Below are 14721 nucleotides of genomic sequence, written 5' to 3'. Positions count from 1 at the left end.
ATACAAAATATAGTTATCTGTATCATTAATTGTCTGATTGTATTTTTTTTTTGCCCATATCACCCTGTTTACTTGCAAGGATCCAAGGTCAGGTACATCAGTGGAAATTCTAAAAAGCCTCCATCTTGAACAGCCATGAGTTCATTCGGTGGCCTCCACTCTGTGCATCTCAAATAAGGCCAATTCAATGCCAAAGCCGCTTTAAAGAGTCTTTAAAGAGCAGCATGCCATGTGACAATGAAGAAATGCTGTATGTATGTGCTTAGAAGTTATATACGATCTTCGATTTGGTTGCAGCAGGATTAAGAGCTAGCAGCACAGTCAGGCATTCTGTAAGGTAGTGAAAAAAACATTCAATACACCAAGCTGGAAAGACACCTTTCATAAAATGGTTAATACTGCGCCAGCTGTATTATTTAGCAGTTGTCAGGATCTAACCGCACAAAAATCGACAGTTTTTTAGCAAGATGTATTTCTCTGAACGTAGTATATTTTTTAGGTCTGCCATGCCCTACGCATTTGCAGAGCAAGTGCAAAGCTCTGCCAGTTGTACTTCCACTTGATTTAACAGGTTGTGCACATATTTTAATTATGAATACAACAGTAACTCCACTGAGCTCTGTGGAATCTCAGCACTGGGCAGGACAGGAAAAAAATACTTTATTTTAAGGTGATGTCTGCAGACAGAAATATAGTGAATAGTTCATCAGTGGCACGTCTTCATAAGTAATTACCTTGATGCTGTCAGGTCATTATTTTGACCAACGTCCTGTGATGGGCTACGTCAATCATAAAATCAAACTAATTCCAAGTGCAAACACCTCTAAACACCATCTCTGTACCCATGCCTCACGGAGATCTGACATGTGATATCTATGTTAGGTTTCATGTCTTTGGGAGGATGCCCTGGACAATAACATTGCAGCTATTTGTTTTTTCTGTAGGCAATAAAAAAATTGCCTTTGGGAAATAAGCGTCCAAAATAGTCAGCTTCAACACTAGAATTAGAATGCCTGTATGAAGAGTCCTTTAGGTCTGATTGAGGCCAGGGTGAATACACTGCAGTCACACTAGAGATGTTAAATATGCATGAACTAATCAACTTAAGTGGATGATTACAACTGAAATTTGATATAATATACATGTACTTGCCGGCTGGAGAGCACAATTAACAAGCTAATGCTCAGCATTAGGCTAATTACCAAAATTATGTGTCGCCGGCAAAATGAACAACTATAGCATATCAATATTATAAGCCAAAGAATATGTCACTCACAGCTCCATCCCAGCTTTGTTTACATAAGTAAGGGCTTGGCTTTGTCATTTAATGTGACGGGCAAACGTAAGTACATTTTGGACAAATGGACGCCTCCATCACCATGCCACTGTAAATATACTTTTTGGGCTTGAGACTGAAGAGTCTGTGAGAGGCCACAAGACTGCTAGGCAAGCACCCTCCAGAGCATCCAAGCACAGCACCACTACTATTTGCTTTATGACATCACCAATAGTCTGCACAAGGCTGATCAATCATTACAACATTAATTAAAACTCCACAATGAAAGGTGTAATAAAACAGGCTTAAATATAGAGACTCAAAAGGCAACGGCACATTAATGAAATTAATGAAATAACATGAAAATGAAAAAAAAAAAACTCATTGTAGGAAAATTACTGGATTATTGTATTTAGAGAAGACGGTGGCAGTCTCGATCTGACTGAGAGTAATTTAACATGTTGTTGTAAATGAATGTGGACTTTAAGAGCCCACAAAGCTACAATTTATAGCCATGCGCTGGATCAAGCCCAGGTCCCGGAGGTGGTCTTGCAGAAGGTCAGTTTATTAGAGAAGGCCCAGCATGCACACCCAACAGTTTCGCTGGTGCTGGGAGTATGAGGCAGAGGTTCAGAAATGCACGCAAAGTTTTATTAATCAGGTATGGCTCTGCTAGGTTTACCTCGCAAAGCTCAAAACTTTGTTGCACCATTACATTTGTGTGCGAGCATTTAGTAGTGTAGTCACACACCTTTGTTTTCCATAGATGAAAGCATAAGAGATTTGATTTGTGACAGGCTGATGGCACTCTTGTGCAGGCTCAGACACTGTGAAGAGGACAATGACAAGGTCCCTTAATTATCTGCTTTGGCTCTCCAATGTGAAAGACCCTTACAGTATATATATATATATATATATATTAACACAATCATTTGTGCACTGCATCCAGGGGTATTACAATGAAGAGTAAAACTTACCAAACCACTATTGAGTACACAATAAACCCACATGTTAGCTTCAAAACAGATAATCCCTATCAGCCTGCTCGTAGCTCAACTGAATGCTTGAGTCAACTTTGCAAGGAACCGCAGTCTAAACTGACTATTGACATTACGATCCTATTAAAATGGAATAAAAGACTACGTTGAAATCCGCTTCAGCGGATAGCTCTGCCAGTAGTGCTCTTGGACGTCCTGTACCTTCGGGAGTATTAGAAGAAAGATGTTTCAACATGCTCAGCAAAAAAAGAGAAGCCCTTCATATAAAGGAGCGAGATGACATCTTAGGATGCCTTGGGTGATGAAAACAAGCAATAAGAAGACTTACAGTTTAGTCATACGTTTGTTTTGAGGTCATCTGGGATGTTATTTTAATAAAGTATGAATCCACTTAAGCACAGGGAAAATGTGGGGGGAACAAATCACAGTGGTGAGGCATCTGGAGTGTCTGCACAATAGCATTTATTGCTTTGTGCCACTTCCCATGTTGCCGAGTTACTGTAAAGACTATGACCCGCTGAGCGTTAATAAAAGCACTGACGCCACCTTTTTACCTGCATAGGTGACAAGTGCCATGGCAACCAGCCGCCTCTCATGGCGTGAGGAGAGGAGGATTTTCCGGAAAGGCGGCTGAGTAGAACTTTTAAAGGCCTTTCCAGTTAAATCTATTTCTAAGGCCGCTGACCACGTCGTGCTGGCAGTGGGGCGTTTCCCAGAACGCGACTGCCGGTGACGGGGTGGAAAACGAATGCGCCATCGTTCCGTTGGGATCGATGGCGTTCATGAACAGGTGGGAACCCAGCAACGGCGCTCCTGAAAAACCCTTCTTCAGCAGTCAAAAATACTCCAATGGACCTCCCGTCCCAGATCGATTTCCAGGGAGAGAGTCGGGTTACTGGTGATTAATCCCACCACACTGAGAAGCTGGAGTGAGTTATCGGATTCACTGTCAAACAATCAATTTGCAAACAGTTAAAGAACAACAGACAACCCAACATTATTGATCACAGGACGGTTATGCATGGTTCACCAATAGTTAAAGGCATACGTATCTAGGATGCACTTGCAATCTCTGTCTTTACGCACTTTTGCTGGGTTTGTGCACCTTTACCTGCATTTATTCTAAAATGTGTTTGGGCCATTTCTGGGCATGGGGCTCTTTTCTGTGTGGGTAGGGGTGGGTGCAGCTACAGAGCCTGTGGTATGGGATTTGATTTCAACAAATTGCTATAGCCAGCTAGCCGCTGTAATGGCCCAAATACAGTGAAGCAAAAAGACAAGACGACAGGGCTCGTTCAAGAACAAGAGTTACTGTAACCTTGGAATTGCTTTACCCATTAATAATAATAACAACACCAATAATAATCATTCTCATTATTATCATCATCATTGTAAAATATCTCACAAGTGTATCAAAGTAGAAAAACACCATATTACATATGTCTAGTAATCTACACAAAACAATGTGGTTCTATGCAAAATGATCACTACAATCAGCAATTTTAACATGTCTTCCATGAAGCTATCTGGGTGTCTTGAATTTGATCAATGATTTTTGCAGCTGGCCACCGCCATTTTTAAACAAACGGGCCACGTATATCCTGAAGCCTATATGTGCTGTCTGTCAATGGCCTCATCTTACCATGCTGCCAGTGTATTACAAGACAGAAGACAAGAGAGTACTACTGTTTCAAGAGCAACCTTGACCTTTTACACCCTGCCCTGCAAAATAATGAAACATCAGAATGGCAGATACAATGGTACAAAAATAAATAAGTTGCATGGAGTAAAAGTTGACAAGAACTGATGATAACTAGCTACTTTTGAGTTATTTTGGAAGAAAAATACAACAAAGCATGATGTTTAAATTGCTAATAATGTTGACCAAATAAATCCCCAGTTCCAGCAAAATGGAAAAAAATTCCTTTCAGGAATATTTGATTTACATATCCATATTTTCTAAATTGCACGTTTTAGGCTTTTGGATTAAGTAGTATACTTCCTTGAAAACACTGTAGTTGTGGGATACATGTCTTCAATGACATAATGGTATCCCAATTTCATAATCAGACCTGCTTTCATGTTACTAGTGTGTTAAACAGACACTGTCTATACTGTGGATCATGGACAGATCATGTACACAGCAGTACAAGGCACTGTGAGAGAAATCCGGCTAATAACCACTTAACAAACACACTTCCACTGGCTGAAGAGATAGCTCAATCTCCTTCTACCACAATTCAATTTATTCCTACAAAGCTGCTATCATGGTCTAGGCTCTGGGAAAAAAAAGTTTATTCGTAGTATTATTAATACATTAATGACAACCATTCTGACTTCAGGGTGAAATCATTTGCAAAAGAAAATGTTTTTCAGCAGCAAAACTGACAGCATAAAGAACTGGTTTTCTTGGTACAGTGTAGATGAAATTTGTTTTAAAAGAAGAGTAATTATCTGCTTTGACAGTGCTGAGGCCAGTTCGATTGATTGTGCGTTTCCTGAGACAGGCTTGACACTCAGCCACAGCCTCCTGAACAAAGCACTGCGATTCAGCCTCACGTCTTCCACAAAGTACCGCGCTTCAGGGTTTTCCTAAAGCACATCTGTGGCGTGGCACAGAAAGAAAAAAAAACACACCGTCCTGTCACGCCTCCACCAATATCCTTTGTAATTGTCGGAATTTCTCAAAGTGGTAGCCCAGGGAATTTTGTGTTGCTTATCAGTGAGAGAACAGAATGGTGCGCTGGGGAAATCAAAGCCAGCGCACTGTCGCATTTGCATCACTGTGAACCACCTCGCGAGCGAACAGTGGAAACCGCCACTAGGGCTGGGAGCGGCAGCAGAGCAAAGTTAGCCGGACCAATGATGAACCCTGAGGTCGGTTACTTTTATCGCGTGAGGCAAGGAGATATAATGGCAGCATTGAGTCTTATCCCCTCTCCCGCCCTTCGTAATACTGGCTTGGCGATTTGTAATGGGAGGTGAAGACAGCTGGTATGAACTGGCAACAGTTCAGCGCACTTTCACATCTGCTCTCAGATCCCAGGATCGCCAAACAGTTCTCCGTATAATCTCGTCGTTAATCTACGCTACACCACCAAACAAAGACCCGCTTCTACATAGCAAACATGACATGGTTCTACACCTTAAATCGATTAAGCTGAATTATGTCCAGCCCAGGTGGCGGGGCTTGGTGGTAATCGCACTATAAATAAAGTCACTAAGCCTTGAAATGTTGTTACAAGCACACTCCATTCAATCAGGTTGCATAGCATGCATCAACATTTACATACAAGGTACACATCCATACACTGTGGCAACAAACATTTAAAAAGTTTTCGTTTCAGCACATCAACACCGCAAGTAAACCAAAATGGAGCTCAAAACTTTCAAAAACCAAATCCATATGTTGACAGATGAATAAACCACCTCCCGGAAATTTGCTTTAATGTATTAATTAGGCACATTTAAGTTTCCTACAACTGCATGCCATGTTGAAAGGCCAGGACTGTGTGGAATGATGGGTTACAAAACAATAAACAGCAACAGCAGGGCTCCGCACGTCTTCAAAGTGAAACTCAAGACAGGTAACAGTGGCAGAGTTCAGATGGATAAAGCCCTAAATCCAGCAGAGTCTCTGGATTTGGGGCCTCTCCTGTGAAAATGAATACTCTTGCAGGCAAGACAGAATTGAGGATAACCTTGTATGGTACAGAACAGCGAGAGGGGAGCGAGAGGCCTCTGCAGTGGGGTCCTCCTCTGCCCCACATGGAGCCAGAGATTAAAAAGGCCCTTATACCTTCCGCCAGCGAATATAATCTCTCTCACCTGTCTTCCATGACTGTGCAGTTTTCTTTTCAAATAAAAGCTGTTTTCTTGGATACAAAATGAAGGAAAACTAGAAAAAGTGTAAGAACACGGAGGCCCTTGATGTGGCAGCAGGCGTTCTGTAGACTTGCCGCAGCTCCAGAAAGCAAGACTTGGGCTTGCATTAAAGAGCATTCTCCCCGCGAATCTTTCTCATTCTGTGTCACGACTACAAGATAAAGACCGTGGGCGTTCGGGAGTGTTTCTGCACATGAGAGATGTAATCTTGAGCGTAAAAAGTGAACAGAAAAACAACACAAGCCCACTTCTTTCCACCGAGCCGAGGCATCTCTCAGCTGAGAGCTGGAACGGCACTTTTAATTAAGACCGGGGACAATGCCCTGAAAAATAATTTTCAGTGACGGGCCGAGCTAGTCCTCCCTTGAATAAAGATTCTGCTTGTTTTGCCAGCCAAAATCTTGGGAGAAGGCGCAGGTAGCTGCCATTTTAACAACAGGGGCTTTGTGTACTGATCCTTTCAACTCTCCCTAATCCTTCCTTTTATTTCCTGAATATTTAAACAAGCAAAGAGTCCGTCTTCACCCCCCCCCCCCCCCCCCCCCCCCCCCTCACGGGCCTCTTGGGATTGGGGTTAAAAGTCTAGGGCAGTCCGAACAAAGGGATTTGCCGAAGCGCCGGGACGTATCCGGTGTCGGCCATTTAAAGCGACACGGTTGTAGCGTCCGCCGCGCCCAACGCGCTCGTTCAGGCGGGACCGCCAGTCACGGCTTGTAGCGGGGGTGTTGGGGTCAGGGGATCCGGCGTATCGTGTTCCGCAGCACTTAGCGGACAGTCGCACGCGCCCAAATGCGAATCAACCCGCCATATGCACACCGATGAAAAACATCAATAGCTGCTCCTGCATCCATCTGTAGTAATGCACACGTGGCACTTTATGGTGCTCTGGGACCTGAAAACGGGTGTGGCTAAGTCCCTCCCAGCCCTCCCAGCCTCCCTCATAATACCGCCTCTTTTTGGTCATCTCCCTATAATGGGGTGCAAAACAAAATCTGATTCAGCTACACAATGCTACAAGGACACTGTGAGAATGCTAAACTCTTCATTTACACTAAGTACGTGTCTGGAAATGAAAAATAATTTCGAAAAGCAAGCCCGGCTAAAAAAAAAGACAAACTTTTTTGTTTTTGCTCGTACATGCATTTCAGCGAAGGACACAGTTAAATCATTTGCATAGTATTCGCCCGGGGGGCTGAAATCCATCTCCATCTTCATGATACGGTTCTGTCATGCATGGGATAAGCAGGCTGCATTAAGGAAGCACAGATACAATCATCCCCTCAATGGGCAACCACAATTACGGCTCTATGCAAATGCACCGTCAAAAGGTTTTTTGTTCAGCTCTAGCCACTGAAAGCTAATATTCACACTTTTCCCCTTTTGTATCCTGCCCTTCCCTATGCCAGCCAACTGTTTCAAAACCTTATCTGTGAGCTGAGGAGGTTTTTTTTCTCCTTGATGATGCTCTTTCAAAGAACAGACCTGCCAGTGAAAACGCTGGCCAAGTTAAAAAAAGAGGGAACGGGTTTTTTTTTTTTGGTTTTTTTTTTGAAGGCAGGTCTGTGCTAGTTTCTTATCAAACTGGGCAGAGGGAAAACTTCCGGTGGAAAGAAATGACACAGGCTGTTTGTTCCAAGACGATGGGCACTTGGAACACAGCATCAGAAATGTGTTATCGTCAGGCATGCCACAATCCATATCAGTCTCTCAGCAGGAGAGGGAAAACACAAAACCGCTATACGAACCGAAAAACCGGTCCCATTCGTGGAAAGAGTCAGAGGAACGTGTTGAAAAATAAACAGGCGTTGTAAGAAATACACATTTTCACCCTAAACAGGTTGGGGTCCACCTGTCTGGAACATTTAGATGCAAAGATAAACACAGATTTTTCTTACAAGAAAGTAGTATATGAACGTTTTTTAAAGTAAACTTATAAAGCACAAGTTTATCTTTGAGTTTATTTTTAAGTACTTTATTAAACTAAATTAGTACATTTATGAACTACTTCTACACTTTGTGTCCTAAATTGATAGACTAAGTATTTTACATTTGGACTAAGGCATTCTTTTATGAATTTCTTTTTTCTCAGGGTGACCTTCACATACAATTACTCCCACACTTGACTCCTAGAAACTTTTCTCTGTTTGGCTTTTGTTTGGACAGTAATCTGACTCAGCTATTGTAACTGTGCAACAGATGCTGCAGTCATGCAAGCCAGAACGAGAAAGCGCCTTCTTCTGAACTTACAGCTTTCCCTGAGTGTGTTTCTGCTCTGCGAAAGGTTGCGCCAGTATAAACAAGAATCTTCAAACCTGCTAATTTAATCAACAGCAACTAGGCTCCATTGCCCAGGTGGTACCAACACATCAAAAAGGTATAAACAAACATACCCAACTGCCGTGCAAAAGCCAAAGGGCACTTCGACTGCTTCTAGAAAATGCATAGCAAAGCCTGCCTCCAACTCAGTGGAGAAACACTGGCTTAGTGGGGAGAAATAAAACAAGCACAAGCTCAAAAATGAACTTTGACCTTGTGGAAAACCATGCACCCTGGCTGAAGGGAAGCGGTTCCTGTGGTCAGGCTGTGTCCTCCCACCCACAGCAAAAGAGAAAGGGGCTGGAGCGGGATTACGAAACAGGAGCACCTGCAGGACTCCTCCAGGTGCAGGAGTGTGTGTGCGATCGCTTGTCCAGCAGAGGCGAGCCAGTGTAACGCCGACATCCACTCTCAGACTTTGCACTGAAAGAGCAAATATTTACACTGGAGGGTAAACATTGCTGAAAATGTTCGGCAGTGCCCCTCTCCCTGAGACTCCCGCTGAGACGAGAGGTCCGAGAGATTGGTTACATTCTGCTGCCGTCAGCTTCTCATACGGTTTCGATCGATCTGCGAATCATCTTTTACATTAAGCCTCTTAGTTTTAGTCCTGATGAGCTATTGGCCTGTGTGAGGAAAAAACATAAAATGTCAGTGATTGCAATATTCTGCCTCATGCTGAGATTCTTCAAAAGGCCATTATGAACAAGAAAGGACCAAATATAGACTTTATCTGCGCGGGAAAAGGGTAAACTAAGACCATAAAAGGCAGTTGTGAACACAGTCTTCATGGGTGTGTGCTTTTCTTTATTGATTGTGGACAGGGAAACACACCCCTCAAGAACAGTTGATTCTCTTCGTATTGCCATCCCATATTGTGTGGAATTTCGATATGGGAAGACAAGCTATGGGCTCTATGATAATTTATATGGATTATGCCATTTTTCTAAATATCTCAGTACTACAACAATGGCAAGTGCGCAGCCAAGAAAAAAATGAGTTTTCCAGTAGAGCTCAAACCGGAAGCTTTCAGACGGCTTCATCAACCGTAATTGCAGTCAACAGACTTCCATTCCAGGAAGTCTGTGCCACAGCATAGATTGAAAAATGAATTACCAGTTTATGGGCTTATTTGTAAGTCTGGGGACCAAACCAAGGGCAGACTAATCAGTAATAGCCGGAATCCGCGCTTCCCACACAATGCAAATGAACACAAAATCAATTCTCTTCATCTAGTTTTCTATACTGGTCAGAAGGAGGGGCAATGGAGTGAGACATCCATTAGATAGACGGTGAACGGCACAAGACCCAGAGTCTCTGTACGAAGGAACACCCCCCCCCCCCCTCCCCCACCCCCCATGAAAATCATGGATGAGGCATAACATCTTTACATCAGGAGGAGAATCATCAAAGTTTGAGCGTGGGAAGAAAAAAAGACAAATTTTGACAAATTTCTGCCGATGGCACACGCTGGCTAATTGACCTGCTCGGGGGTTGGAGCTTTCAGGGCGTGGGGTTGTGGCAGTTGGGGTCGAGTGGTGGGGGGGGCACACTGACAGAGCAGAGTGCCCCAGAGTGCTGAAATAATTGGCTGTATGAAATCTGGCGCAGGCTAGGCCGGACCCCCGTGGCTGGTACGCGCAGTCACTGGCTGTCTCTGCTCAGTCCGCCAGCCGTCCTGCCTCCTCGGCCGGCCGCACCCGCCGCCCTCCTGTGCCTGTTCCCTCTCACGCCGCTCTCTCTGGGAGGAAACCGGAGGGAGAGCCGGGCCACCGTCCATTTCGGCGTCCCGCGCAAGCAGCCGGTCAGGACAAGAGCAAAGCTTTTAATGGCGCTCGCACTTCAGGACTGCGCATTAAAATCGCTTCGACTGAAGGGCGCGGAGTTCCTAATGAGCAGAGGGACGCTGCTTTTCAGCGTCCTCCAAACAGGCTAACGGGGGCTTTTTTTGTCTGCGAAGATCAAAAGACTCTAGAAGGACAGCGCTGTAAGCTTATTACGCAGGTCCTATTTTCATAGGAAAACACATCCGGGCTGGTTCTCAATGTGTTTCCTAAGGGTGAGCCCAGCTATCAGTGTAACCCACTTAGGCCTTCCTTACAAAATTTAGGTCTTATTAAAGAAGTGCTCTCGCCACAAGCTCTGTGCTGGGACACCGACGCTTGCTTTGACAGTGTCGAGCCTGACTTAAGCAGTAACATATTCCGCACTACAGCACAGTGATGGCAATTCAGTTCTGGAGGCACATTTATGAGACTGCGGAAGATTTGTTGATGCAATTTACCGAGCAACAAAGGTTTTCCCAAACCACAATGTACTTTACATATATTACATTTCAGCCTTTAGCAGATGCTCTTATCCACAGTGGCTTACGTAGATTAAACCTACAATCCATTTATACAGCTGGACATCTTTAATGAAGCAATTCAGGTTAACTACCTTGCTCGAGGGCACAACAGCAGTCCTCCAGGTCGGAAACTGAACCCGCAACTACTGAGTTGCAAGGCCAGTTCCCTAAACACTACACTACACTCGCAGGCAGAAGCCTTCCCCAATACACGCGTGAGCTAATGCTACACTTCCACCGCGCGTTTGCCCGAGCGCTGTGTAAACGGTGCTGACGGCTGAGAATGGCGTCGCGTTGCGGTGAACATTACCAGCGCCGTGCATCAGCGGCGCAGTTTAGAGTCACGCAGCGAGCCGCTCTGATCGTCATGCACTCCGAGCACGCGGTGCCAACACCTGCGGACGTAACCTCTGGAGGAGGCGTGTTCCTGCGTACCTCGCTCCCCGACCCTGCGCATCAAAACGAACGGACGTCCATCTGCTTCTCGAAACGGAGCGCGCTTCAGTCGGCGCGGGTCGATGCGCTCGCTCTGTGCGCGGAATGAGAAGTCCCGACCCGCGCCCGCTTCCCCCGGGGCAACCGCCGCCGCGGCCCCGCCTCCTCCACTAACGGTCCAAATCAGCCGGCTGCACCACCACCACGCAGCGCTCACCGAAAACACGTCGAGCAAAAGTCAAAAAATTCCAGGACAGGACTTTTCCCCCCTAATGAGACCTTGCCTGTGTGGACCTGCCTCAACGCATGCAATGATGGTGCCATCTTAATGGTGTGAAAGAACATAACAAACAGGGGGGGGGGGGGGGAGTAGTGGGGATAAAACCAGTTTTTCTTCTCCACGGTTGCCATGAAAAGGAGGAATGCAAAACTTTGGGAAAAAAAAACACTTCCCTGAAAGTGTCTGAAGCGTGTGGATATGAAAAAGAGCAGAAATGCGCTGTAATCTAACCGGCCATGTTAAAGCCTGCTCCTCCATTACTCCGCCAGCAGAAAGCAGCAGTCCTCTGCCAGGGTCTCTGCATTTTCTGCTGCTGAGAACAAAAACGTGCACGGCTGCTCCTCAGGTACTTTTGAGCCCCAGGAAAGAAGGCATGTTCAGATTCGCAAAGCACTACTGTGCCCTGATTTCCCAATCGTTTTAACACCACGGTCAGACCCACTCGATTTTTTTTATTAACGTTCTTTCGTGCGTTGTGGCTGTGAGTGGCTGTGTGCGAGAGCACGTGTCTACACGTGTATGCCTTCATGACACAGCAAGAGAGACGGGGGGAATAAGGGAAAGAGAGAAAATAAATGAGGAGAAAGGGGGGAGAGACAGAACGTGACTGCGGGAGGGGTTTAAAAGGAGAGGGGAGAGGGAGATTGAAAAAGATATAGAGAGAGAGAACACTTATTGCTAGCCTTCTAAATGCAGACTGTTTAGCATAACAACAGCCAGCAATCCCCACCATTGGAAGGCGGGCATCAGTGCGTAAGCTGTGGCCAGACCGGCGCATGCGAACGTCTCAAACAGCATTGTGATTCACATGGAGGGGAGGGAGCGGAAGCCCCTCTCATCAGGCCGAGGCCCTGCATGCGAATGGCCGGCCCATGCTTTCAGAGCGGGGGGGGGCGGTCGATCACCTGGTTCAAGTGTGCACCCGGGAGGCCAATTCACCCGCATCTGAATGTCAAAACCGGGGGGGAGGCTGTGAGTAAGGTAACCAGGCTGGTGGGAGAAAGCCTGGAGTGGGAACAACAGTGGGGGTGGGGGGAGACCGTCTCTCACTCAGGAGGGGGGCAGAACGGTTCTGAGGATTCGCCGCGGGTCTCGCGCGCCTCGACGCCCTGTTTCCCGGGCGTCCTGCCGATCGATGCCAGCTATGGAGTCTTGGCGCTCTTTCCCGCCGGCGGGCGCTGAGAGGTTTCATTTCCCTTGGTATGGGGGAGCCGCCCCCCCCCGTGCTTATTCACCATGGACTGCCCCAGGGGGCCCGCGGAGGCCGTGCTCAACACTATCATTGATCTCAGTGTTTGTTTGCCAAACTCAAGTCTCCTTTCCCAAAGAAAAAAAATGACACAATGAATTTAATTTCTTAGTGTCTAACGACCTTGTGAAAATATATATTTTCATATAGATAGATAGATCAGGCAAGGCATATAAATTTCCCAGAAGCCCCTACGTTGTTTACAAACAGGTGCTACATTTTCATCAGCCTGCCCTGGCATGAGTTATCCATCTCAAATAAATTCTCTGGCCCCAAAACTGCAAGCAGCAGGCACACTTTTCATTACCCTACACCAACCACAGACACCGAAAGTTACTGGTCAGACAAATCGGATCTGCTACTCCTGCACACACACATGCTTTAAATGCCCCTTATTTCCTCACCATGTATACACTATCATTTATACCCCGTTCCATGCAAGAGGAAGGAAGGCAATTTGTCACAAATCCTTCGTTGCCATAAGAAAAGAAAATCAAATTATCATTGAATCCAGAGAGTTTAGAAAGAGAACGTTTAAAAAGGGAACAGGCGATTCTGTGCTGCGGTGGAAAAAAAAGGGGTTGCTGAATTGATTTTGGCTGGATGCATTTACAATGTGTCTTCTATTCCAGGGCTTCAATATTCTAGTGCGCAGTCCCTCATTCATAATAGCCGCTCTATGAATCCGTTGATTAACATTGCAGGAGAGTCGTAAGGGAGATTTCGCTGCCAGTACGCCGCATCACAAACCTTTGGGCTTTTATACGAGCCGGAGAGACAGCGGGAGCAATATTGCTCATATTCATCTCTGTTCGCAATAATTCAGCGAGACGTGTTCATTTTCCCGGGAACAGAAATGAAAGGCAGCGCTTTTGTGACAAAGCGGCGGAGAATGATGCAATAGTTAACCGCAGAATACGAGGTTGCTGGAGGAGGAGGGCTGTGCGCTGCAGCTCAGCAATCCAAAAGGGCAACCTGCTGCAGAGGGACTGTTCTAGAGCCAAGGAGGGACACAATGATTAGGAGATAATGAGAGAGAGAGAGAGAGAGAGATAGGGGGTGAGAGAGAGAGAGAGGGAGGAAGAGAAAGGAGGGAAGGGACAGAGGATGGAGAGAGAAAGAGAGTGCAAAAAATGCTGCAGGGAAGAGAGAGGGGAAAACAGACCTGAGAAAATCGAAAAAAAAAATCGTAAAGAGCTAACATTAGCCGCGGCCGGGGCTCGGCGACAGTTAGACACGGCCCCAAAGTTTCTGCTCTTTACGTGCGTCCTTCAACCTTCACAGGGGAAAAAATACATAACAGGCGTGTCTGTGTGACCAATGGCAGGAGCAGGCAGGGCACTAAAAACAGCAGCCATCAGTCAGGCTGGCAGGTGAAAGCACTCCACTATCATGCCCATTAGTCTGAATTATGAATGTGTTTTGAAGGGAGGGGCAGGGGCAGTCCTGAGGAGGAGTGGGTCATGTTTTACTGGAAGCCTTCTAAGGACCCATCCCAGACCCTGATGAGCTTGGCCGCACCCATTTCTCCCCGTAATGGACTGCTATTAAGCACAATATGGGGCCTTTTTAAAAGAAATGGCGAGAGACGGCTCACACACAAACAAGCACACACACACGCGCGCACACACACCCCCACCCGCGACACTGCATAGGGGGAGTTCGGAATGGAATTCACAAGCTGCAGGTAAAACTGAGACTTAATTTCCCTGCCTCTGTTTTTCATATTAAAAAGATTAGGAGTCATTTTGCAGTGCGATACTGAACACAAGGAACAAATAGACATTACCTCACGGCACCGGATTATGCTCTGTGCCAGGAGCTAGCAGGTGGCTGCCTGTCTCTTCACGGGTGAAGACAATGCTCCCTTCAGTTAATGATCAATAACCCATATTCAAATTCAAATTTCCAAATGTCCCGGACAAAAACCACGCT

General features: G+C 45.8%; 1 protein-coding gene across 3 annotated transcripts in view; it reads right to left on the bottom strand.

Annotated features, from left to right (window-relative positions):
* The window catches only part of alcama (activated leukocyte cell adhesion molecule a), a 60712-nt gene that overhangs the window by 19368 nt on the left and 26623 nt on the right, over window positions 1–14721 (bottom strand). The window contains exon 1 of one of the 3 annotated variants that reach the window (XM_035434197.1): window positions 8550–8682. The exons of the other annotated variants lie outside the window; for them this stretch is intronic. The gene's annotated coding sequence lies outside the window, so the exon portion shown is untranslated. Of the gene's footprint in view, window positions 1–8549; window positions 8683–14721 lie in introns of those variants that run through there. 3 annotated transcript variants of the gene reach the window in all.

Source organism: Anguilla anguilla, chromosome 9 (genome assembly GCF_013347855.1).
Source record: "Anguilla anguilla isolate fAngAng1 chromosome 9, fAngAng1.pri, whole genome shotgun sequence".
Lineage (NCBI taxonomy): Eukaryota > Metazoa > Chordata > Actinopteri > Anguilliformes > Anguillidae > Anguilla > Anguilla anguilla.
The sequence above is the reverse complement of the archived record's forward strand: the minus strand, read 5'-3'. Positions and strand labels throughout refer to the sequence as shown.